The sequence below is a fragment of the Podarcis melisellensis genome (assembly GCF_964234715.1).
Source record: "Podarcis melisellensis genome assembly, chromosome: 15".
In the NCBI taxonomy this organism is placed as follows: Eukaryota; Metazoa; Chordata; class Lepidosauria; order Squamata; family Lacertidae; genus Podarcis; species Podarcis melisellensis.
Window position 1 is genome coordinate 6,224,140 of NC_138532.1, and position 25,926 is coordinate 6,250,065.

Consider the following 25,926-nt stretch of genomic DNA (forward strand, 5'->3'; position numbering starts at 1 on the left):
AGAAGAGCTTGGGGAGGCCAATGAGATGGAAAACTCCCTGTTGGGTTGCAGCATAGAGGATTTGAGCAGAGGCCTTGCTCATCTGGAGCAAGTGAAAAGAAAAACACAGAGCTCACCTGTGAGGGATGGCGATGAATTGGGAACAGCCTTAGTTGATGTAAGAAGACAGGTTGTTCAGAAGGTGGCATGAGAAAGGAGGAGGCCTGACCTCAACAACACAGAGTCTTTACCCTCTGAGGCAAATGCCTGCAGGTCTCCAGGCACAACTAACCTGGGTTCACGTCCCATCCTCCAGCACTGACCTTTTCAACAGGAAGAATCAAAGGCCCAGGTTTTTTCAGCTGAAGCAGATCAAATGACCAGTCTAATGGAATCAGCCAGTCCTTTCTCTCCCCCCCCCCCAACAGCTCTCTCTCCCCTCAAACCAGCTGGGCTGCAGAATTTTCCCTCTCCTCCCCCACCCCTTAACCAGCGTGCAATCTCTCTATCCCTCCCTCCCCCCCCCCCATCAAAGGCAGCCTCGCAAATGATGTGGACCAAAGCCTCGGTCACTGACTGGATGAGGAATGGCCATAGCTGGAAATAGAAATTCTTTGGTACCTTGGCCACCTGGGCCATAAATGTTGGGTCCATAAATGTTGGGTCCTCAAGATAAGCTGTTCCGTCACTGAAATTCCCTCTGAAATAGGCCATCTCCACACTTCCTAGACACATCTGTCCTGTCAAGAGGCCATTTCAGTTTGTTGGTCTGGTCCTCATTTGGGCTATTATCGCCTCTAGACCCTGATCCAGCCACTGCAGAGACACACCTGGTTCTGATGATACGGAGGGATAGAGCTGACTGTCATCTGCCTATCGGGGCCACCTCACTCCAAATCTCCAGATCATGACCTAACGCAGCATAGATGTTAAAGATCATGGGGGACAGAAAACATGGAATCTTGTGGGACCCCCACAGTGCAATTGCCACAGGGCCGGGCATAAGTTCACCAACTTCTGGTAGCAGTTCTGCAGATAGGTGCGGGATCATCATTGTGCCTCTAATATACAACTTGCAAAGTCACTCTAGGAGGATACCATCCATGGTCAATGGCATCGAAAGCCGCTGAGAAGTCAAGGAGCATTAGCAGAGACACACCTTGCTTGTCTCTCTCCCAACACATGTCATCAAACAAGGCAACGCAGGTCTAAATCCAGATTGAAATGGGTTTAGCTAATCTGTTCATTTTGAAACTGTTTGGTGACCATTCTCTCAACCACTTTACCTCAAAAGCGGTTGTTTGTCATTAAGTGGTAGTTGTCATACACCTCATTCTGTATTGGAATATTTAATCAGAATATTTAACCATTTTGCAATCAGAATCAATATAATCATGATGATATAAATTTGAGCAACAATTATCATTATTTCTCTTCTGTTAAGATTATAAATTCATTAAGTATATTTTTAGGATTGAGAATAGAGGGAACTGTGCAGACAAATGGTGTTAATGGTTCTATAATGTAAAATTGAATTGTATTATGACACTGAATATCAGGTGTAGTAGATATAGTTGAAAAGATTGCAATTTATATACCTTTGCTTTTCAATGTTTGCCTACATAACTTATTAAATGAAATCAAATAATAAATGTTGCACTTAAAAAGAAAAGAAGAAAAGAAAAGCAACGATGGTAATCCAATTAATCCACCATTGCATTCTCAAGAATTAATAGAGAAGATGCAGGAAGAAAGGGGAGGAGGGAAATTCATGGGAATTTGTGGATTTCTTTCTGTTTTGGTTGTTTGACAGCTGTAATCTGAGCTCAGACCAAAGGGACAGACAGATGTGCGAGAACTACTATAGTGGGCAAGATGGGGTTGTGCCCGTCCTGAGTCCAGGGGAGCATCTGGGGAGTGAACAGAGTCTGTTCCCGGGCTTTTCACCTACCTCAGGTGTTCACCCTTGGCTGACCTATTCTGGAGCCCTGGGTCAGCGCTCCCTTTCTGATGCCCGGTGTGCTGTTATCTGGCTTGCCAGAAACAAGGTCTGACAGGAAATGTACGGTAATTTCCCCAAGGACTACAGGCATCTAGAAGGAGTGGGGCAAGGGGGAAAGCTAAGGATCTGGCCCTGAATGGGTCTGAAGTGATTTGGATTGGCTTACAGTTGTTGAGCTATTTATTGATTTGTAGAGGTGAATCACCTGGCTTATCTGAGCCTAGGGTAGCACCCATTATTAAAGCTATGAGTCACAGGGGAGAGAGGTACGGCTGTCCTGAAAGAAGGGAAAGCCTTGCTGAGTGTTATGTACTGAAGTTCTCACCCTGGGCCAGCAGGGGGATACTGTAGATAGTTCAGATCCACATATGCAAACAAGGGATCAAAAGTGATGTTCACTGATTGGATAGTTACAGAAAGTTGTTACAGTTACGTTGTACTCAAGCTCTACATAAGCAGGCTGACTGAACCCTTCAGTTCAGTTCAGTTCTGTTCTGGCCTGTGAATAAACAAGAGCTTTTTGAAGAATCGCTGTGTCGTCTAATATGTTCACCCACAATTTAACACTGAGCATAAAGATTTGCTCATCCATTTCTCTGGATTCAGCCAAACAGTCCTGTTAACTTGATCTTTGAGTGCTGGAGGCCAGATATACGTTGAAGGGAGTAAATGTTGGAAGGTAATCAGAAATTTGCCATAGAAATTAACGATGCACCTAATGCAGAATGTCTGAACTCATTTGTTATTTCGTGGGGAGAATTTAATGTATGCACAGTGCAGGTTGAATAAACACCAAATTAACACCCAGCCTGTCAGAGCTAAAATAATAATAAATTACTGTTTTCAGAATTCAATCTTGCCTCTGAAAGCAAACATTGTCCCTTGTTCAACTTTAATTGAAAATATATATATTGTTTTAAACCTAATGAGACAGAACGCAGACATTTATACAGTCTACATATTACCACGACAAGAAATTTAGTTCATTATAAGTTGTTTTTCAAAAGAAACAACATTTTATGACTCAGAGGTGTCTTTCCCTGGCAATTAGGCCGGGGGAGCCTAATTAAATATTAAATCAGTGTTCAGATAAGCATAATGGAATAATTCTGAAAAACCCTCTAAGCTATTAAGACACAGTAACAGCTGGAATACAGTTTTGGTTTTCTACATTTAAATGCACTGATGAATGTTCATTAAAACATACTCTTAAGGTTTTTTTTTAGCCAAAAAAGAAATCACCTTTGAGTAACTTTGGTCACATTCACACAATACATGTTAAAGCACTATGATGCTTTATGTTTTCCCCCTCAAAGAAGTCTGGGAGCCATAATTTGTTAAGCATGCTAAGAGTTTAAGATACCCCTAACGACTTTGGCATAAGAAGTGAACTGTTACAAATGTGTCCCATACCACTTAACCCTCCCGATTTAAGTGAGACACCCTAGAATTACAGAAACCATCCGAGCTTCTGATTGGTACCAGTTGGTATAAAAAGTACCTGTATTTTTCGCTCTATAAGACACACCAGACCATAAGACACACCTAGTTTTTGGAGGAGGAAAACAAGAAAAAAAATATTCTGAATCTCAGAAGCCAGAACAGCAAGAGGGATTGCTGCGCAGTGAAAGCAGCAATCCCTCTTGCTGTTCTGGCTTCTGGGATAGCTGTGCAGCCTGCATTCGCTCCATAAGACGCACACACATGTCCCCTTTTTAGGAGGGAAAAAGTGAGTCTTATAGAGCAAAAAATACGGTAGTTATGTAATATGATATCTAACCACATCTGAGAGGAAGAAAATAACCACTGAGCCTCTATAAAGGCTCCAATGCAGACCAACAGCCAGAGGATCTGCTTCTAGGTTCCACATTTGCATAACAAATAAATTTCTATTGACACGACAGTCAATGTATTAAAACTGTTCAAAAAGGGTTGTCTTCCTGAAATTGAATTTTACTTAAATAAAACAAGACAGGTACGGCAATTAACCTACGTTCAGCTAATTGATTTCCTGTTAACCTGCCACAGGTGCCTTGGTGTTTGCTTTTAGAGCCTAAATATACATTGACGCTTTAATCAATGGTGAAGATTGTAATTACACCTTTATTGCACCTTTAATTTTGAGTTAATTATGATCCCACTTGACTAATGCCTCATAAATATGAAAACTCAAAATATGGTCTTTTAATCATGTGAACATTACGGTGTGATAACCTCAATAAACTCCAGTCTAAATGTTTATTTTAACTTGTAAAAAAAAAAAAATTTTTTTAAAGGCTACAGCAGTCAGGTAAATTGTCCTAAGGCAGAGCTTTTCAGTGATGCAGTGGAGAGCCTAGTGGTTAAATTGATGGTCGTTCAGGTTCATTAAATAGATATTAAATTGGGTCGGGGGAGATTCATTGAAATTTGTTTTAAACTTTCCATAGAAATGTACTGGATGCTTTGGCTTGGATGTAGGCAAGCATGCTTCTCAATGAATCAGTTGCTCAGTGTGGTATTACAGGGGCATAGGAAGGGGGGTGGGGGGATGCCCCAGGTGCCATCATGGAGGGGGGTGACAAATGATCAATTACTGCCCTACTAGGGTGGTTCATAAAAAACTTTTTTTTGAAATTGCCTGCTCCAAAGATCTTATCTTACTACACTAGGGATTATATAGCTATATATGAAATTTCATGCATATCAGTTAATATCTTGACCCTCCTCCACAAAAATAGCTGTTTACTTGGCCGTTTTCCTATGTCATGAAGGCTGAAATTTCAATTCAGTGGAGCAGGGTCAAGATATTAACTGATACGGTTTTTTTTGTTTTGGTAAACCACTTTGCAGGGTTTTTTAAAATAAAATTTATTAAATAAATAAGAAATAAATATAAATAAAATCACACAAGCCAAAACACAATCCATCCTGTAGATTTAAGTATCTGTCCACAGTCGCCTACTTGTTATCAGAGGCCCAGAAAGTGAGAAAATATGAAGTAATATAAAACCATTTTTGCAGGCAAAGTAAATAAATAAATAAATGGGGGGGGGTGACAAGAAATTTCCCCCACCTGGTACCACCTGACCTTCCTATGCCTCTGGGTGGTACTACCTATTTGGAACTGTGATTAAACTAAATCCAGCACTTCCAAACCCATCCACAGGGGCAATCCGAAAGGCAAGTTCTGGTCCTGGTCCAAAGTCAGGGAGTAGAGATGCGGTACCTGTGACCCTTCAGATATTGTTGGATTCCAACTCCCAGGCAGCATGGCCAATACTTAGAGATGATGGGAGTTCTAGGCCATCAAATCAGGAAGGCCACAAGTTCCCCAAGCCAGTGCTAGGATGGTGAAATTAGAACAATCCAGCAGGATCTGGCCAAAGACCTATCTAGTGTAGGCTTCACATTCCAACAGTAGCCAATCTGATGGTTGTGGTAAGCCCACTAGCAGGACCACAATAGCTGTCTCCAAAGCCACCTCCGACGTAGAAAGGAGGTGGGGTTGCGGGCTTCACCCTCCCACCATACGCGCGGGGGCTGGCTCTCAGCCTCCGTGCGATGTGGGAAACGATGTGTGGTTGGCGGATATGATGGCTGGGATTAGGGATTGGTTGCAGGTTTGAGGGTATTGGCGGTGGGTTTTGCTCGAGTGGTGGTTAGGCATTGGTATTGTTATTATGTAGATGGAAGGGGGGAGAGGAAGCGCCTCCCCACATATTGAAGGGTAGTCTGTTAAAGGATTCCGGGGGGCATGGCCCTGTCTGAAGCCTAGGGAGGTGAGGGCCTAGGGCATGCCCCTGAGCGGTGACCCCGGGGGAGTTCCTAGTTGATGTGCATCAGCAGGACTCCCCCTACTGGTGGTTAACCCTTCCCGGACTTCAAGCGAACAGACTGAAGCCGGATAGTCGGTTAGGACCAATGCCTAAACCAATACCACTCATCACCTGTAACCAATAAAGTTGTGGCCATATTTAGCCCATTAACCTTAAATATCTGTGTCATGTGTCTTTATTTCCCCTGGGGGGAGGCGGGAACTCGCCATGCAGCTGTTGGTCCTCAGCATGGTGCCTCAGATCTTGGAGGCAGCACATAGTCACCATGCCTAGTAAAGGTAAAGGGACCCCTGACCATTAGGTCCAGTTGCGGACAACTATGGGGTTGCAGCGCTCATCTCTCTTTACTGGCCGAAAAGCCGGCGTACAGCTTCCGGGTCATGTGGCCAGCATGACTAAGCCGCTTCTGGCGAACCAGAGCAGCGCACGGAAACGCCATTTACCTTCCCGCCAGAGCGGTACCTATTTATCTACAGTGGTACCTCGGGTTAAATACTTAATTCGTTCCGGAGGTCCATTCTTAACCTGAAACTGTTCTTAACCTGAAGCACCACTTTAGCTAATGGGGCCTTTAGCTAATTGAAGCACAATTTCTGTTCTCATCCTGAAGCAAAGTTCTTAACCTGAAGCACTATTTCTGGGTTAGTGGAGTCTGTAACCTGAAGCATATGTAACCTGAAGTGTATGTAATCCGAGGTACCACTGTACTTGCACTTTGATGTGCTTTCGAACTGCTAGGTTGGCAGGAGCTGGGACCGAGCAACAGGAGCTCACCCCGTTGCAGGGATTCGAACCGCCGACCTTCTGATTGGCAAGTCCTAGGCTCTGTGGTTTAACCCACAGCGCCACCCGTGTCCCTACCATGCCTAGTAGCCACTGACAAAATAGAGACAGTGATTTACCAGAGATCAGAAACTGAGGACTGTCTCTGCTTAACAGGGACCTTTGTTGGAAGCCATTTCTAAAAGTATTACCCGGTCAGTCAGCCCTAGCATGTCACTGAGCATGCAGTCATGCCATGGGACAAGCGCAGAAAATCAGCTCTCACTGCTGATGTGAGAGGATATGGGAGCCATGAAAAATGGGGGAGGGTTATAATTTTGACTCTTACTAAATCAAATGGCCCCAAAGACTCATCCATAAAAGCTTGACCAGGAGAAGCTGTCAGTGGAACGAGAAATGTAAAATCACTTCAGAAAGTGGAAGTATTGATTGGCCGAGTGTAAATCCACAAAGCATTAATTTCTCCAAAGCTGGATGGCTTTTGGTGGGTCTCCAGGTAGCTACACATCAGATTGGTTGGCCACAATTGCACAGAAAGTTCCATTTGTCAAGCTTCCCACCTCCTTGATTGAAATCGCCCAAGCAGCTGAGACAGGAAGGGTGCAGCAATAAGAAACTCAAGGGCATGAATGATTGACAGAAAACACAATGCATTGGTATGCAATCTTTGCATTGGACTAGTAATCGGATTGCTAACTAACTGTCCAAGTGATTCACACCCCCTATTTCCTAAATTCCAAAGACAACCTTTTATAGTAAAACATGGGGAGGCAGAACCTTCTTAGTTTGGGGGGGGAGAGAAAGATGAGAAAAGAGGGGTTTATTAGGAATGGTGGAGTAAATATATGAAAATAATAATTTCTCCCTCTCTTGTAATGCTAGAATTTGGGGAGTGGGGTGGCACTCAGTGAAAATGACTGATCGGCAGTTGATTCAGGAACAGACAAATGGAAATATTTCTTCACATGAAACAAGTTTACCTTGTGGAACTCAATGACACAAGATGTGGTGATTGGTGCTTGCTTGAATGGCTTTAGAAAAAGACTAGACCAATTCTTGAATGGAATATCAATCAGTGGATATTCACCCAACAGAACATGGTTAACTGAAGATCTCTGGAGATTCCAGGGATTGAACATGGAACCATCTGCACGCAAAATGGATGCTCTGCCACTAAAATGCACCCCTTTCCGCATGTGTGTGTGTGGCTGCACATGCACATGTTTTGAATTTTTATTTATTTCACACTCCTTCCGGATTTACTTTCCTATCTGCAGATGAGAACAACAGGGAGCTGCATCTCACAGCAAGCTTGTGGCTGGTAAGAAACAGCAAATGGAGGGGCGATCAATTATCCATATGAAGTAACCACTGCAAGTTTTATCAGACTGGGAAATGTCTGATAAAAATTCATTTTCACTGCTCAGCATGCACCTTCTGAAAGGTCTCTCATTATTCTTTCTTCTTTTAAAAGCTGCATCAGTGGTTTTTTCAGAGCTCAAGATACAGATGCTCCAGTATGGGGGATTTTGAAGGTGAGGCACATTGTGGCAAATAAACTTATTCCACATATGCTCTTCATGCCTTCCCCTCCATGCATATCCTTGGCACACAGAAGGAAGAGTGTGCCAAAGCAAGCAGATGGCCATCTTTCATGGATGCTTTAGCTGAGATTCCTGCATTGCAGGGGGTTAGACTAGATGACCCTCAGGGTCCCTTCCAACTCCCAGTTTTATAATTCAATGATTTGGGTACATTATTTTTTATTTCTGTGTTAGGCATTATTCTCTCTCCTGTTTAAAGCTGTCAACTTAGTTTGGTTTATTTGTCTTGTTTTATACAAACTTGTGTGGGTTGGTTGTTTCTGTATTTATTGATTGTGTTGTTTCAGATTGTTTCTAATATACGCTTTTTGAATTGTTATTCCTAATTGTTCATTTGATAGGTTGTGAGCAAGCCACTTTGGGCACAACTTTGTGGAAAAGTGGCATGCAAATAAATAGATGATAATGGTGATGATCTACCATCTCTCCACCTGTGCCAAACATGGGTCAGATTATTTATATGCTGTCCACATGTTACACTGAACACAGGTACAAACTGCCTCTACAAATGTGCAAGTGTTTGTGTGAAAGGGTATGCTTGTTCCTTTGCAAGGCTCAGCTCTTGTGTGTTCAGACTATACTGAATGAACATTACATATGAATTGCTGTACAAGAGTATGGCTCAATTATTTGTGTACACAAATGGTGCACGCATTGAATGTAATGTATAAAGAGCATTTGTTGTTGTTCTTGTTTAGTCATTTAGTCGTGTCCGACTCTTCGTGACCCCATGGACAAGAGCACGCCAGGCACTCCTGTCTTCCACTGCCTCCCTCAGTTTGGTCAAACTCATGTTACTAGCTTCGAGAACACTGTCCAACCATCTCATCCTCTGTCGTCCCCTTCTCCTTGTGCCCTCCATCTTTCCCAACATCAGGGTCTTTTCCAGGGAGTCTTCTCTTCTCATGAGGTGGCCAAAGTATTGGAGCCTCAGCTTCAGGATCTGTCCTTCCAGTGAGCACTCAGGGCTGATTTCCTTCAGAATGGATAGCTTTGATCTTCTTGCAGTCCATGGGACTCTCAAGAGTCTCCTCCAGCACCATAATTCAAAAGCATCAATTCTTCAGCAATCAGCCTTCATAAAGCATTATATGTGTATAAATAGCACTTTATGTTTTCAAGACATTCGTCCTCAGCCATGTCCCAACTGCTTTGCTATGGGAGTTAAGAACTCTAGTGGAGCAAGGATAATGGAAAGAAAAGCACCCCCTGGTTTCACAGGTAAAATAAAATTTACTTAGGATCCAGATTAATTCTGCTCCACAGTGCCTCTCATCATCCTGAGATTACTCAGAATTCAGGTACACAGACTCCACAGAAGCATCTTTTCTGCTCTTTAATTCTGCCAGCAATTTAATCAAAGGAGTGGCTGGAGATGCCCTTATCCCTTGCCCAAGTCTGACGGATGTGAAATCAAAACAAATATTTGCACTTTAAAAATTGCTTGGCTGCTGCTCTCTCCAGAAGGCTGCCAGAGAATTCAGCCCTCAGAACCTCTGCCAGAGCAGCCTTTGCTAAACCGCCATCCTGCCGAGCTCTGAATGTCAGACACAAAACATGAGGACCTTTGCTTTTGAGAACCACAGCGGTGGCTGAGCTTCATGAAACGCTCTCTCTCTCCCTGCCCCATGCAATTCCTTCAGATACATGAACATTTGTGGAATCTGCCAGATTCCCAGCTTCTCCTACTATGACAAAGGTAGGGTTTCAGCTGCAAGATTTCCCCAGCCATCTAGGCCGAACTCCATTGACATTGTTACACACCACTCCAATAATCTCTTCCAAGCAGTGCAAGAAATTCCAGGGGACCCAGGTGCTTACCCGGGGTCCGTGTTTCCTTTTGGAAATGAGGCACAGTAGGGGACCGCAGTGTCTTTATGATATATGGTTCATTTACACGTATATACAACCTGAATCTGGGTGGAGAGAGTTTCCAGCATCACACTCCAAAAGGCTCTCTTGCTTCTCCTGTTTGCACAGCTGCATTTGGACCCACAACACCGAAATCAGCCATGCTCTTTATCTCTTTGTTACAAAGAGCCTGTCACAGTCAGCCCCCTCCCCCCCGCCCGAATCCTTGCTAGTCACTGCTGACAGGCTTCAAGGGATTTTTCCTCCCACCCACATCAGGCAAACAGAAATCCTAAACCCTTTTGTGTCTGCCCGCTAATGCACAGATTGCAATTTCAGTTATAAATGGCCTTTTTAAAGTTACAACTGGCCAATGATCTGCTGTTGTGCCTTTTGAATTATGTGGATGATCAACCAAGGAGCATTCTTACTCGGGTGCTGTATCTCTCTACGCTATAGGCCAGGGGTCAGCAAACTTCTTCAGCAGGGGGCCAGTCCACTGTCCCTCAGACCTTGTGGGGGGGCAGACTATATTTTTTGGGGGGAGGAATGAATGAATTCCTATGCCCCACAAATAACCCAGAGATGCATTTTAAATAAAAGAACACATTCTACTCACGTAAAAACACGCTGGTTCCCGGACCGTCCACAGGCCGGATTTAGAAGTCGATTGGGCTGGATCCGGCCCTTGGGCCTTAGTTTGCCTACCCAGGCTATAGTCCATCACCACACTTCCGTGCATGCGCATGGTGTCATTTTGATCATCTGCGCATGCGCGAGCGGCGAAACCCGGACGTAACGCGTTCCGTTACTTCCGGGTCGCCACGGAGCGCAACCCAAAAGCGCTTAACCTGAAGCAACTTCAACCCGAGGCATGACTGTAGTAACTTGTACAAAGCTGTGCTATACTCTGTGTATAATGAAAGCAAATACAAATCAAGTTACTGTTCAGCAAGTTATGTTCCTGAGTCGTCATCCTGGACTACACGGACTAAGCAGCCGGTAGCAGAGAGTTTCGGTTGAGATTCATCAATAGAGAGGCTGCAGAATAGGAGAGAAAAAGAGGCATGGAAATGGGAGTGTTCTGTGAGCAAGGAAGAGTGGGGGGAAGGAGGAAGGGAGAAGAGGAAGCGGGGGAAGGTGAAAATGAGAGGGGCAGAAAAGGAAGGAGGAGGAGGCATGGAAATTGGGTTAGGACCTGGGGCATAAAAGGGTCTGACATACAGGAAAAGAGGGTGACTTCCTAGCTGGCCATGGGGCCAGCCCATCCATGAGAAAAGGTGAGATTCCTCTATTGCATGGGGTCAGGGCCTTGCAGAGCCAGACAGAGGCCCAGGCCAGGTAGATAATGTGCCCCTTCCCTTTCTTTTTACCCTGGGGATAACTGAAGTCCTATAAATAAGTAAGTATATAAATAATTTCCACAAAAGTTATGCTGACAAATAATTTTATTTCAAGGCTTGAACTGTATCAGCATATAAAGACAAAATGGAAAATATAGATATACAATTGTGAATATGCTGACCAAGGCCCCCTTTGGAATCGGAGGCCCGGGCCAAGTGGCCCATATGCCCCCCCCCCTCTGTCTGAGCCTGCATTGGGTTGGACTAGATGACCCCTGGGACCCCGGGACCCTTCAAACTATGATTCCATGATTTCACGACCACCTCAGGGGGCAGCCCCCACAGGGGCAGCATGGAAGTGAAGGTGAAAGAAGGCACACAGAGCAGGGATCCAGAACAGAAGAGAGAAGTGGCTTCAAAAATAGAGTTGGGAAGGTGAAAAGGAGGGCTTTCCCAGGGGTGGAAACTCCAGAAGGATTAATGTGGGCGAGTGAGAGGTTGGTGAACAGAGTGAACTGGGGGGGTATATTAATATTATATATTAATATTAGCAAGAATCATGTTTGTGGAAGCTTAGAATGATGATTGCAAGCCTAAGAAGGAGGAATCGCAGAGCTAAGCCTAACTGTGTCTACTCAGAAGTAAATTATATTTAATTGAATGGAGCTTACTCCCAAGTCATTGGAGCTTATTTGTTTTTATTGACTTGATTTCTTACCCCCTCTTAGGGATAAAGTCCAAGAGCAGGTTACAGCAATTTAAAAGGATAGAATCCTTACAATATTAAGGATAGGATTACAGCCTAACTGAGTTTACGGGAGCAGATGGCGGTTAAAGAAACATGGGGATTATAAAGAGACTGAGTGGCTGGAGACCAGGAGCCCAAAATATAAGAAAAAAATAGCTGGGATTGGAGCAGATCCTATATTAATGTAATATAAGCAAATTGAATCATAGAAGAGGTAAAATAAGGGACAGACTTATCTGTTTATTATTCATGTATTTGCCATTTACAAAATGATTTGGTTGTGATATGTGATTCTTAAATATTCAGTATTTATTTACAAGATGTTTTGCATAAAGAAATAATGAATTGTTTTGAAATTAATATTTAATACAATGGAATCACTTTTAATCTATTAGGCTACCTGTGAACTGTGTACTAGAATCATTGTGCCATCAAGCTCCCTTATCTTAACATTCTGGCTACGGGACTGTGCCAAATGTCTAATTTGGCCCCGTGGATCAAAAATGAAACTTGACTTTTATTTCCTCAGATATTATGTGTTTCCCCTGGGAAATAACAGCATTATAGACAAGGTTTGCCTGATTAGAAAGGCTTTTTAGGTAAATAGCAGCCAGGTGCTCCGTCCTTACTAGCAAACAAAGCTTCCAATTAATTTTAATTTATGTTGCAAACTTGAACAATACTTAAATATTTGGATTATTATCCTCTTCTGCCCAGTTCAATTAAAACACAAATTGCACAGTGGACGTTCAAGGAAGCTGCTTTTAGCGGTTGCTATCCCAACCTTCTGAATTATCATCAGCATTCAGCTTGTTGCAGGGATGATGCAGATGAGCCTTAAGATTCAGTCCTAGACTTGAGATACCTGGTGGAGTATCTCCTGGTGGAGTACACAATCAGATGCTCCCACTGCCACATGTTGCACTGGGCCAAACTCCCCACACCTCATAACTCCCTCTGGACCTAATGGTCAGGGGTCCCTTTACCTTTTATGGTGAAACTGGGAGAGAAATGGTGCCCCACCCACACTTCACTATAGGATATGGCAGAAGCCCTGTTTATGCTGATGGAATGTGCAATACACCACCACCACTCAGCAATAAAATTGCAAATGCAACTCCATGTAAACAAGTCTAAAGCAATGCGCACTGGGGCAAAAAGTCTTCATATGAGGTCTGAACTGGCAGTGACTGACCAGGAATGAAACCTTGGAGTCATAGTGGATTGCTCCATGAAGATGCATTGCATGCTAGAGATTATTGGGGCGGGGGGCGGGATTGAAAATAGAACTCCTGATATCGTAATGCCGTTGTTCAATTTTACGATGCAACTACACATGGAATACTCTGTTCAATTCTAGAAGCCTCACTTCCAAAATGATATTGGAATGGTTCAGAAAAGGTTGACCAGAATGATCATAGGAGCAAGCCTCCTATGAAAAAAGGTTGGGGCTTTTAAGTTTGGGGGGGTGAAGAGACGTGATGGAAATGTGTAAAAAGTTTGACTCTGCATCATAGAATTGTAGAGTTGGGAGGGACCCGAAAGGTCCCTTCTAATAACAGAAGAACTCGGAAACACCCAACAAAGCTGAAGGTTGGAAGATTTGAGACAGACAAAGGAAAGCATTTCTTTGCACAAAGCATAGTTAACCTGTGGAACCTGTTAAGTAGTGGGTGAACATATCAGACGACACAGCGATTCTTCAAACAGCTCTTGTTTATTCACAGGCCAGGACAGAACTGCACTGAAGGGTTCAGCCAACCTGCTTATATAGAGCTCCAGTACAACGTTACTGTAACAACTTTCTAAAACTATCCAATCACTGAACGTCACTTTCAATCCCTTATTTGCATAACTATCTACAGTATCCCCCTGCTGGCCCAGGGTGAGAACATCAGTACATAAGAACCCTCTTCTTCAGAACGCAGTGATGACTTTGAAAGAGGATGGCTATGCTCTGCTTCATGGTTAGAGGCAGCAGTACTATCTCAATCCCAGTTGCTGGAAACAGCATGAGGGGAGAAGGCTCTTGTGCTTGAATTCTGTTTGTGGTTTTCCAACAGGTCTCTGGCTGGCCACTGTGAGAACAGGATGTGGAAGGGATTGTTCAGGACAAAAAGAGGCATGATTTCTCCCATCGCATTTAGGTGGAGTGTGTTTTTAACATTTTGTTGGGAGCCGCCCAGAGTGACTGGGGCAACCCAGCCAGATGGGTGGGAAATAAATAAAAATAAAATAAATAAAATAAAATAGTAGCTGCTAGACATGTCATAATTTGTTCATAATTTGTAGTATACAATATATTAATACATATTAATTTAATTAAATTTGTCTCCCCCCAACTAAATCTTTGTCATTTTTGCGTGGTAATATCACAAATTATTTGGTATATTTTTTTAGTAGACATAAAATCCATGGCTTATTAGGAACTACCCCAAATTTTCTTCAAAAAGTTGCTTTGCTCAGGTAACTACCATAGAGTTACCAAAATTTTCAGAAGTAGGGGATCCGTGATTTGGCTTTTGCAAAATAGGGAGTCCTCAGTAATTAGTTAATTGGGAACCACTGCCCTATAATACAGTTTTGCAATGCACAGCTATTCCATCCGTCACCATCATCATCTGCATAGTCCATCATGGGGCACATGCATGTTTCAGTGGAAAGTGAATTAACCCCCCAACATTTCAACTCTAAGCAAAGCATTTGGAACAGTTTTGTCATGAGCCAAAGATCCCGCCAGCCAAGCAAAGGCAAATTTTGTTTACGAGACACCTGCCCAGAGTCTACATCCCTTTGTTCATCCAGCTTTCTGCTCATTTTTGCAGATCCTGTCGCAGTGCAAAGAATGATTTCCCTCCGGTTTAAACAGCAGGGATGCTCACTTTGAACAATTTGCTTGCATAGGAAATGAACCCCTTGATTTCTGTTGACATTTGCACGCAAGGTGTAGGTGGCTCTCGTAACATTTTTCAAAGCTTCTGGGCTGTGTTTGTTCAGATACTTTCATGCAACTGTGAAACGCGATAATGCCAGGCAATGGGTTCAGGGAATGGCATTGATGTCCCTCTAGGAAGCAGCGGATTTTCAGAGTTCTCTGCATGTAACAGTGGTTTTTGTCATTACAAATCCCCACTCCCTTGCCAGAGCAGCTCTTGTACACATGGTGCCTTAATTGCCAAAGCACCGAGCAGCGTGCCTCTGCATTCCCCCCATACTTTAAAACAACCACTAAAATGACTGCCATGGATTGTTATCGCAGGGAACTTCATAATATAAATGTGAAGAACGCTCCCCCAGCTATCACAACAGCAGGAGGCTTAGAAAAGTTTCAAAGCTTGCGCTTGCAACACTTCTGCCAGGCCCTGTCACTGGTAAAAATGATTATGTTCTCAGAGATTAGGCAAACCCATGAAAAGCACCAGCCAGAGAAGAATGGGACAGTCATTGCTCAAGGTGATGCTCTCCTCTGACACAGACGGGGTGGGGGGCGGGTAAAGGACCCCTGGACAGTTAAATCCAGTCAAAGGCAACTATGGGGTTGTGGCGCTCATCTCGCTTTCAGGCTGAGGGAGCTGGCATTTCTCCACAGATAGCTTTCTTTTCTTTCTTTCTTTTAAATATATTTTTATTAAACAATTTTAACAAAGCAACTTATCAGTCAATATATCCAATTACACTTCCCCCCTTTTTATTCCCCCCCCCATCCCTCCCTCTCCCACCCACTAAGGCCTTCCCTCAGCTCCCCTCTCTGATTTATTTGCACATATTATTCTCTGCATGTTATAAAATTGTACATACCATTCATTACCTTATCTATCATAAAGGTAAAGGGACCCCTGACCATTAGGTCCAGTCATGGCCGACTCTGGGGTTGCAGTGCTCATCTCGCTTTATTGGCCGAGGGAGCTGGCGTTTGTCCACAGACAGCTTGTGGGTCATGTGGCCAGCATGACAACCACAGCAGCGCACGGAAACGCTGTTTACCTTCCCGCCGGAGCAGTACCTATTTATCTACTTGCACTTTGACGTACTTTCGAACTGCTAGGTTGGCAGGAGCAGGGACCGAGCAACAGATGCTCACCCCGTCACGGGGATTCAAACCACCGACCTTCTGATCGGCAAGCCCTAGGCTCTGTGGTTTAACTCACAGCGCAACCCACGTCTCACCTTATCTATCATATATTCTACTAATAAATTTGTGGGTGTTTATTCAAAACCCACCAAGGAGTCCAGATCATTTTGTTGTCTTTTTAGGTAATTTGCAAAAAGTTCCCATTCTTCCTTGAAGTCGCAGTTGTCCTTCTCACATAGTTTGTATGTCAACTTTACCAACTCCGCATAGCTCATCAGACAGCTTTCCGGCCATGTGACCAGCATGACTAAACCGCTTCTGGTGCAACGGAACACCGTGACAGAAACCAGAGTGCACGGAAATGCTGTTTATCTTCCCGCTGCAGTGGGTACCTATTTATCTACTTGCACTAGCATGCTTTTGAACTGCTAGGTTGGCAGGAGCTGGGACAGAGCAATGGGAGCTCACTCCATTGCGGGGATTTGAACCGCCCACCTTCCTATTGGCAAGCCCAAGAGGCTCAGTTGTTTAGACCACAGCGCCACCCGCCCTTCACAGACATAATAATAATAATAATAATAATAATAATAATAATAATAATAATAGTAATATCTTTATTGTCATTGCCCCCTCTCGGGGACCACGAAATTACTTGGCTGCCTCATCCACCCAGGTAGGGCACTCCACACAAAATCAAAACAACTATAGAAACACTAGTTAAAACAATACAGTATAATACAGCAAGGAAGATTAGATGACTTTCAAAGTCCAGGCTTCCCATTCAGGGCCGAGATCGCTCTGGAGAAGAAGCTGTTCTTAAGACGGCTCGTTCTTGTCTCCATCGTCCTGTATCTCCGTCCCGACGGCAGGAGCTCGAAGAGACAGTGACCAGGATGCGATGGATCTTTTACTATGTCCAGTGCCATCCTATGGCACCTTGTGGCATAAATCTGCTCTAAGGTGGAGAGTGGGCAGCCAACAATGCTCTCTGCTGCCTTAACAACTCTGCACAACCCCATCCTGTCCTGGGTAGTACAGCTTCCGTACCACACACATAAGCCATAAGTGAGCACGCTCTCAATGGCACAGTGATAGAAGGCAAGCAGCAGTTTCTGCGGAAGATGGTTTTTCCTTAGAATTCTCAAAAAGTACAGTCTCTGCAGCACCTTCTTCACAAGCCCCCTTGTGTTGAAACTCCAGGACAGATCCTCTTGTAATTCAATGCCCAAAAATCTGAACGTTGTTACCCTCTCCACACAGACCCCATCAATCAAAAGTGGCTGGACATTGCTCTTCTGTCTCCTGAAGTCCACCACAAGCTCCTTTGTCTTCCTTGTATTTATGAGCAAGTTGTTAGCTCTGCACCACTCTGTCAGCCGCTCCACCTCATCTCTATAACTTATATGCTCCAGCAGTTCTTATTCTTGGTTAATCAATGCCATCTCTACTTTTGCCTTTCAGTTAGATTTTGGGGGTGGGTTTTACAAATTCCTCCTGCGTGCACATTGGGAAGAGGTCATAGCTTAGTGGCAAAGTTCCATGTTCAATCCCCCAGAATCTCCATACAGAGATGGAGAAAAGTACCCTCCAGCCCCGAAACCTTGGAGAGCTGCTTCCAACCAATGTAATCAATAAGGAACTCAGTTGAATCATAGAATTGGAAAGTTGGAAAGGACCCCAAGGGTCATCTAGTCCAACCCCCTGCAGTGCAGGCATGAGTGGACCATGTGAGCTATGCTACAACAAACTGGAGTAGCTTTTCAGAACACACACAATGAATTACATTTCTTGTTCGCACATGAATCGTATATATTGCTACAAACCATCCTAATCTCTGAGCGGTGTGAGATTCTAGGGTTTCCTGGCAGTTACCCAGGATTGTGCTTTATTTTGGAAATGAGGCACAATGGAGACTGCAGTGTCTTTAGGATATATGGTTTATTTAAACATATACAGTGGTACCTCAGGTTACATATGCTTCAGGTTACATACACTTCAGGTTACAGACTCCGCTAACCCAGAAATAGAACCTCAGGTTAAGAACTTTGCTTCAGGATGAGAACAGAAATCGTGCTCCAGCGGTGTGGCAGCAGCAGGAGGCCCCATTAGCTAAAGTGGTGCTTCAGGTTAAGAACAGTTTCAGGTTAAGAACTGACCTCCAGAACGAATTAAGTACTTAACCCAAGGTACCACTGTATATACTGTACAACCTGAACCTACAAAGGAGGGGTTCATAGCATCAGCACCTAAAGAGGGTCTTGTTTCTCGCATAACCACAGCCTGGGATTCAAGCAGAGATCTGGCATGGTGTTTGCCATCTCTCTCTCTGCTTACTTCTTTGCTTCTAGGTCACATTCATAAAAACAATCATAGAACTGTAGAATTTGAAAGGACCATGACCATCATCTACTCCTGCAATGCAAGAATCTTCCGCCCAACGTGGGGCTCAAATTCATGGCCATGAGATTAGGAGTCTCATGCTCTACCAACTGAGCTATTCTGCAAACTCTCTAAACTCAGCCTTTGTCCTTCTGCTGCTGAGTTTATGAGGGACGGTGGACCCACCCATTTTCCATCTGACACCAAGCCCCTTTCCTTTGTTCTCTTAATGGAAACAGTGCTGCATGTGCTGAATATAGGTCACAATGGAAATGGCTGCCTCCTTGCCTTAGTTGTGAATGAAGCGGAGGGCAGGGAATAAAAGCTTCTAGCTGTTACCTCCACTGCAACTCAGCATCCCTTGCTTACATACAGCGTCAAATCTACACATTTTTCTCGTCTCATTGTGTAGCTTCACTCAAAAGAGCCCCCCTGCTCTGAAAACCTCACAGGGAGAGAGCGAAGAAGCAGCTATGTCTTTATTAAGCAGGACTGAGAGGAAAGCATGTGTTTCTTATCACACTTTAAAATTTTATTTTTAAACCTCTCTCAGCATGTTATGACTCCACTGATAACGCATCCTAATTTGCCCCCTGCAGCCGCACCATGGTTGTGAGGGAGCCAGTGTTATTACATTTCTACCCTTTGGAACAATGAAGTAGCAGCATCTACCTTCACTCTTTGACAGGCTTCCTTGCTATTGAAATACAAGGGAATGCTGACATCTGCGGGCCACCAGCTTCGTTACAGAGTGCAAGGCAATTCTGATGTTTCTGTTACTTGCCTCCCATGTCATTATAGGCACAACCAGCAGAGGCAGGTGAGGGACTTAAAATACCCATTTTAAGATCAGCAGCATCTGATCTGGGGGTAGCCAGGATTTTTGTAAGGGGGGGCCAGGACTTTTGATAGGGGAGGCAGAACCGACCTAATTGGTCAGTTAAGTATTTCTATTGTTTTACTTGTTGTCTTTGATGCTTCTGAATTATGGTGCTGGAGGAGACTCTTGAGAGTCCCATGGACTGCAAGAAGATCAAACCTATCCATTCTGAAGGAAATCAGCCCTGAGTGCTCACTGGAAGGACAGATCCTGAAGCTGAGGCTCCAATACTTTGGCCACCTCATGAGAAGACAAGATTCCCTGGAAAAGACCCTGATGCTGGGAAAGACGGAGGGCACAAGGAGAAGGGGACGACAGAGGACGAGATGGTGGGACAGTGTTCTCGAAGCTACCAGCATGAGTTTGACCAAATTGCAGTGGAAGACAGAAGTGCCTGGCGTGCTCTGGTCCAGGGGGTCACCACAAAGAGTCGGACATGACTAAAGAATTAAACAACAATTGTTTTACTTGATCTAGGGGGGCAGCTGCCCCCCTTAGCTATGTCCATGGGGGGATGAGACCCCTCCATACACACATTCCATTCCCAAAAATGACAGATGAGTGCAAAAAAAACCCAACCCATATAGTTTTCTGTGTGACTTCAATTTGATTGCCAGATAAAGGTTGTCTTTCTTCTTAAAACAGTATTGCACATTTACACCATCTTGTGATGCTATAAGGAATATAACAAGTAGAAACTTCCTTATACTAAGTCAGATGGTGTGTTCCTCTTACCCAGTATCATTGGCCACTACAATTGGCAGGTGAGTAGGCAGTTCTTGGTGTTCATCCAGGACAGGGCCTTTTCCGTGGTGGTTTCCCATTTCTGGAATGCCCTCCCTGGAAAGTTGCATCTGTCTCTGCCACGTTTGACTTCCAGGAGGAGCTAGAAAGCATTCCTGATTACCCAGGCATTTGATGGCTGCAGTGGCGTAGCGTGGGTTGTCAGCACCCGGGGCAAGGCAAGTAATTTGCACCCCCTAACCCGTGGATTTGCGCCCCCTAACCCTAACGCCCAGATGTTGCGCCCGGTGCGGCCGGGCCCCCCCTGCACCCCCCACGCTACGCCACTGGATGGCTGAAAGACACTGTTCTGGCAACCCTGAAAGCACTGGATGTGGAGATGTTTTTCATCATGGGTGCATTCGGACATGGCGATTGTTTTTTTTTAAATAATATTTATTAAAGTTTTAAAGGTTACATAAAGAAAAAAAAGAAAACACAAAAATTACACAAAAACAAGACAACACATCACAATAATAAACAATAAAAGAAAAAACAGAAAAATAGAAACAATTAAAAAAAACACAACAAACCTTCCCATAACTTATCTTTCATTTGCTTGTTTCCTTGACCTCCTCACACCTCCCTTTTTTGTATTCTAGTTCGGTTAGCTATTTCAGCAAATCCTTTCCATCTTTCCCAGTTTTTGTCCTATAATTTATCTTAATATAATGTGACTTTACTTTCCCTCCTTTCACCAATTAACAGTCTATTTTTTCATAATCCTTTATAACATTTCTGCTAAAACCACATGACTTCATTCCAACATCCTTCTAACATTCCTTAATTTTACAATGTTTCTGTAAATAAACTTTAAATTTCTTCCAATCTTCTTCCACCGACTCTTCTCCCTGGTCTCGGATTCTGCCAGTCATTTCCACCAGTTCCATATAGTCCACGGACATGGCGATTGTTGCACTAGTTTTCCTGATTATAATGCTGGCAATTCTAACCTGGATTCTAACACTCCTTGTATGCTGCATTACCTGTTGCATATTGGAACTGCGGCTTTTCCATCAATATACTGTCATGTCACGCTAAATTTTAAATGGCAGGAAATAACTGTATGCTGGGATACTGCCCCAAATTTCATCGTATGAAATTGCCATGAGAAACTTAAGCCAGCATTGAAGACTGTCTGGAAACTACAGCTGGCAAAAATGGATGGAACAACAAATGAAAATTTTTCCTTTACACAGTAGGCTAATTTCTACATGCATTCCAACTAGGTAAAAACCACTGGAATGTGCAAAGCCAGTGAGGGGTGGGTCCTGGGAAGAATATTGGACGGCTGTATTCAGGCTCCAGTCCTGAGGTTTTTGCTCACCTTTTAAGCATGAGCCTTCCTAATCTATATAGAAACTAATACATGAACACAATTTTAAAAAATGCAAGGCACATCTCCAACTAAAAGGGGGAAAAGTGTACAAATGCATACATTAGAGGAAATAAGCATCAAAATGTATATAACCTCTAAGTTAGATGACTGCAACATGTTATACATTGGGCTGCCTCTGAAGATGGTTCAGAAGCTGGAATTCAGGAGCCAGGTTGCTCACTGGGGCAAGGAGGTATGGGCACATAATGCCAATTCTGGCCCCAACTACACTGGCTGCCAGTTAGCTTCCGGACCCAATTCAAAGTGCCAGACCGCAATACCTCCTCATATGAACCGACCAGGACCCTGAGATCATCATCTGAGGCCATTCTTCATGTGCCTCCACAAGAGGTCCAGAGGGTGGCAACATGAGAACAGTACTTTTCTGAAGTTGCTCCCTGCTTGTGGTATGCTCTCTTTAGGCGCCAGGCAAAAGGCATTTGGCTGATTAATCAATCTATGGTGAGTGTTGTTTTTGTTTGTTACTCTATTATGTATTTTTGTGTTTTTATATTGTAAACCGCCCTGTGATCCTCAGATGAAGGGCAGTATAGAAAATTAACTAATTCTCTCTCTCTCTCTCTCTCTCTCTGTGTGTGTGTGTGTGTGTGTGTGTGTGTGTGTGTGTGATTTGTATATATATTAGTAAAAATAACATACAAAACTGAATTGTATCAGGGGAAACATGCAGCTTAGGGAAAATTACGCACAAACCTAGGAGAAATGTGTAATAAAATGCTGACAATTTTCCATGAGAACATAAGAATTGCCGACTGGATCAGGCCAGTGTCCCAGTTAATCCAGCATCCTGTTTTCCTGTTGCTTGACCTGAGCACCACAGCCTTCTCCCCCAGCCCTGGAATGTCCAGCAACTGATGTTCTGAAGCAAGCTGCCTTGACTGTTGACTTCTTATTTCAAAAACTTGCAAACTGATGTGGTAATGTGGCAAACTTAATTTACAATTGGGGGAGGGGAGAATGTGAAACGCAGAAACAGACATTGTCAGATTCATCCATCCCTCGCAGCCACTGTGCAGTCTGTCCCCTCAGCCTTCTCTGGCAGCTGCTCTCTCCGCACTCTTGCACCAAAACATGCAGCCTGCCTACACTCGGTTAAATGAAAATACAAACCTGGTCCCCCAGAGCAAGCACTATTCCCTGTGCAGCCAATGCAATCCATGTAAAAGTAAGCTCCATGTTTAATGGGGATTATTGCCTGGCAAGGATGTTTAGAGTTGCCACTGAATGGAACATTCCCTTTGGACAACATGTAGATATATTGGAATATTAGCAACATACATTAATATTGCACAGGAAGGAAAACACTGCTTGGAGCCTGCAAAGATTGATCATCTGGGAAACAGTTTAAACACCAGTGCAGAAGTCCCCATGTGCAGAATTAACTTCCCAATTACTGCCTACTACTCTGAACTTTACGAAAAGATACAATAATTAATGTTATTGATTCAGCAATTACCATATTTTTCACCCCATAGGACACACTTTTTCCCTCCAAAAATGAAGGGGAAATGTGTGTGCGTCCTATGGGGCGAATGCAGGCTTTCGCTGAAGCCTGGAGAGCGAGAGGCATCGGTGCGCACCGACCCCTCTCGCTCTCCACACTTCAGGAAGCTATCCGCAAGCCTTGCAAGCCCAGCGGGAGTTCCCATGGGCTCACAAGGCTTGCAGGCAGCAGCCTGCAGCCACAGCGAGTGTCTGCAAGCCTTGCGCGCCTGGCGGGAGGTCCCGCCAGGTGCGCGAGGCTTGGGGCAGCAGCCTGCAGCCCGAAGCACACAGAGCCCTCCGGAGGGTGCCCCGTCCTTCGGGCAGGTGTGCGCAAGGCTTGGGGCGGGAGTCGCAGCTGGGGGGGGGAATAATTTTTTTTTATTCATTTCCCCCCCAAAAAACCAAGGTGCATCCTATGGGCCAGTGCGCCCTATAGGACGAAAAATACGGTAATCATCAAGGTGAATCTCCGGAATTATTTCCAGGTTCCCTAATGGCTGGAACATTTGTGTATAAATGCATGTATAAAGCCAACTTGTGGGAAAAGAAGGCCTCCGTTTTCTCAAGCTTGCTCACCTTGTTCCAGTAAGATCGTGTCCTGCTCTTTGCATGGGCTATTAACATAGACTAGACTAGAGAAGACTAGACTAGAATAGAAATCTTATTTAAGGTGAAGGGTCCTAGTGCAGAGCACGTATGATCCTCCAGATATTGTTGGACTACAACTCTCTTGAGGTTGATAGAAGATGGAATCCAATAACATATGGAGGGTCGCAGGTTTCCCCTTCCCTGCTCTGCTACTTTGACCACAAAGGGATGCAGGTTGCACTGTGGTCTAAACCACTGAGCCTCTTGGGCTTGTTGATCGGAAGGTCAGCAGTTTGTGTTAAGTTGTGGGTGAACATATCAGACAACACAGCGATTCTTCAAACAGCTCTTATTTATTCACAGGCCAGAACAGAACTGAAGGGTTCAGCCAGCCTTCTTATATAGAGCTGCACCACAACGCAACTGTAACCACTTTCTGTAACTATCCAATCACTGAACGTAACTTTCAATCCCTTATTTGCATATGTGGACCTCAGTGAAAACTATCTACAGTATCCTCCTGCTGGCCCAGGGTGAGAACTTCAGTACATAACACCTTGAATACACATGACCAGAGTGAGCTCCAATTGCTCTGTCCCAGTTTCTGCAAACCTAGCAGTTCAAAAGCATACCAGTGCAAGTACATAAATAGGTATTACTGCAGTGGGAAGGTAAACGATATTTCCATGCACTCTGGCACTCATCACAGTGTCCCATTACAGCAGAAGTGGTTTAGTCATGCTGGCCACATGACCTGGAAAAACTGTCTGTGGACAAATGCTGGCTCCCTCAGCCTGAAAAGCGAGATGAACACTGCACTCCATAGTCGCCTTTGACCAGACTTAATCGTCCAGGGGTCCTTTACCTTTTACATTTTACCTAACTCCTGCCACAATGGATCTGCTGTGTTGTTATTGCTGTTTTTAAAAAGTTATCTTTAAAATTCATCTGCATTTTGGGAGGATTAAAAACCAGCTCCCACCCTCTCAACAACCAGCATCTAATTACGTTTTCTTCATAGCATTAAATAGCAAACAGAGAGGTCTGTGTGAATTAAATGCAGTAAGAGGACTGACCTCATTGTTTTATAAAGGTTTTGTCTGTCTTCATCCTGAGACACACGGAAAAGAACAGCTGTGGTTGTCAGTCCCAGATCTGTGCCAGCTGAATGCAGCCGCCAACTTTACTTTATTCTAATTTTTGCAATGCCTGTGCTTGTCTATAGATGTCAGCATTGCCACAGAAATGCACACGGTATTGGTAGGGAGGAACAGAAGGGAGACAGCAGAAGTTCTCAAGGCACCATGGAATAGAGGAGGCCTTTCCAGGCCTTTGGATGCAGCATTTGCAAAGCAATCCAATGTGTCTACTCAAAAGGAAGTTCCCTTTGGGGCATTGTCTTCATTTAACTGAGCTTCTAACTGCGGCCTCACTTTTCCTGTTCCTCTCCAGAATCTACAGATTAAGAAACTGAAGAGGGTACAAGGAGCAACTCTTTCAGCAGGATCCACCAAACAGCAATGTCCAATGTGAACGCCAGGGATTCGGCTGATCTGTATAATGGGCATGGAGTTACCGAGACCACAGTTTGGAGGCAAAGCAGGGACAAACCCGTGGCTTCATTGCCAAACGGCTGAAGCACAGAGAGCAAAATGACATTTCTGGGGATGTTCGTTTCTTTCTTTCAGGCCTCTCCCGTTCCAGCAAAAACCGTGCAGGCAATTCATGCCAATAATGAGCAATAAAGCAATCCCAACAACAACCGTGAAGTAATTATAACAAAATATAATGAAAACGGTGCATAAAGCAGAGGCTGGGAAACATTTTTGGCCCAAATGCCACATTTCTTTGTGGGCAACCGGCCAGGAGCCAAATGTCCCAGAGGAGAGGGCTGGAAGGCTGCCATTGTCCGCCTAGGCCTGAGGTTTCCCACTCCTGACAGAAAGTATCAAAGCAATAAAGAGTTGCATTAAAGCAACAGATAAACCAAAGGCTCACTGATCCAACAAGCTACCAGCTGACTTTAGAAAATAAATAGCAAGGCAGCTGACCCAAACCCCCAAGAACAACAAGTTCCCCATCTTGTGTACCACTGGGGGCGTGGGAAAGAAGAAATAGTAGTTCTCTCATATATTTCTGCTTCAGAAGGTGATAGGGCACACAAAAACACACTCTCAGCCAATATCAGTGGATAGGCAGCTTCATATGGGGA

General features: G+C 44.1%; 1 long non-coding RNA gene across 1 annotated transcript; it reads left to right on the top strand.

Moving 5' to 3' along the window:
- Positions 1-11,234: 11,234 nt before the first annotated feature.
- LOC309358326 lies at positions 11,235-25,476 on the top strand. Its single transcript, XR_014163455.1, has 2 exons — positions 11,235-11,317; positions 25,167-25,476. It is a non-coding gene; the product is annotated as an uncharacterized lncRNA (long non-coding RNA).
- The last annotated feature ends 450 nt before the right edge of the window (positions 25,477-25,926 follow it).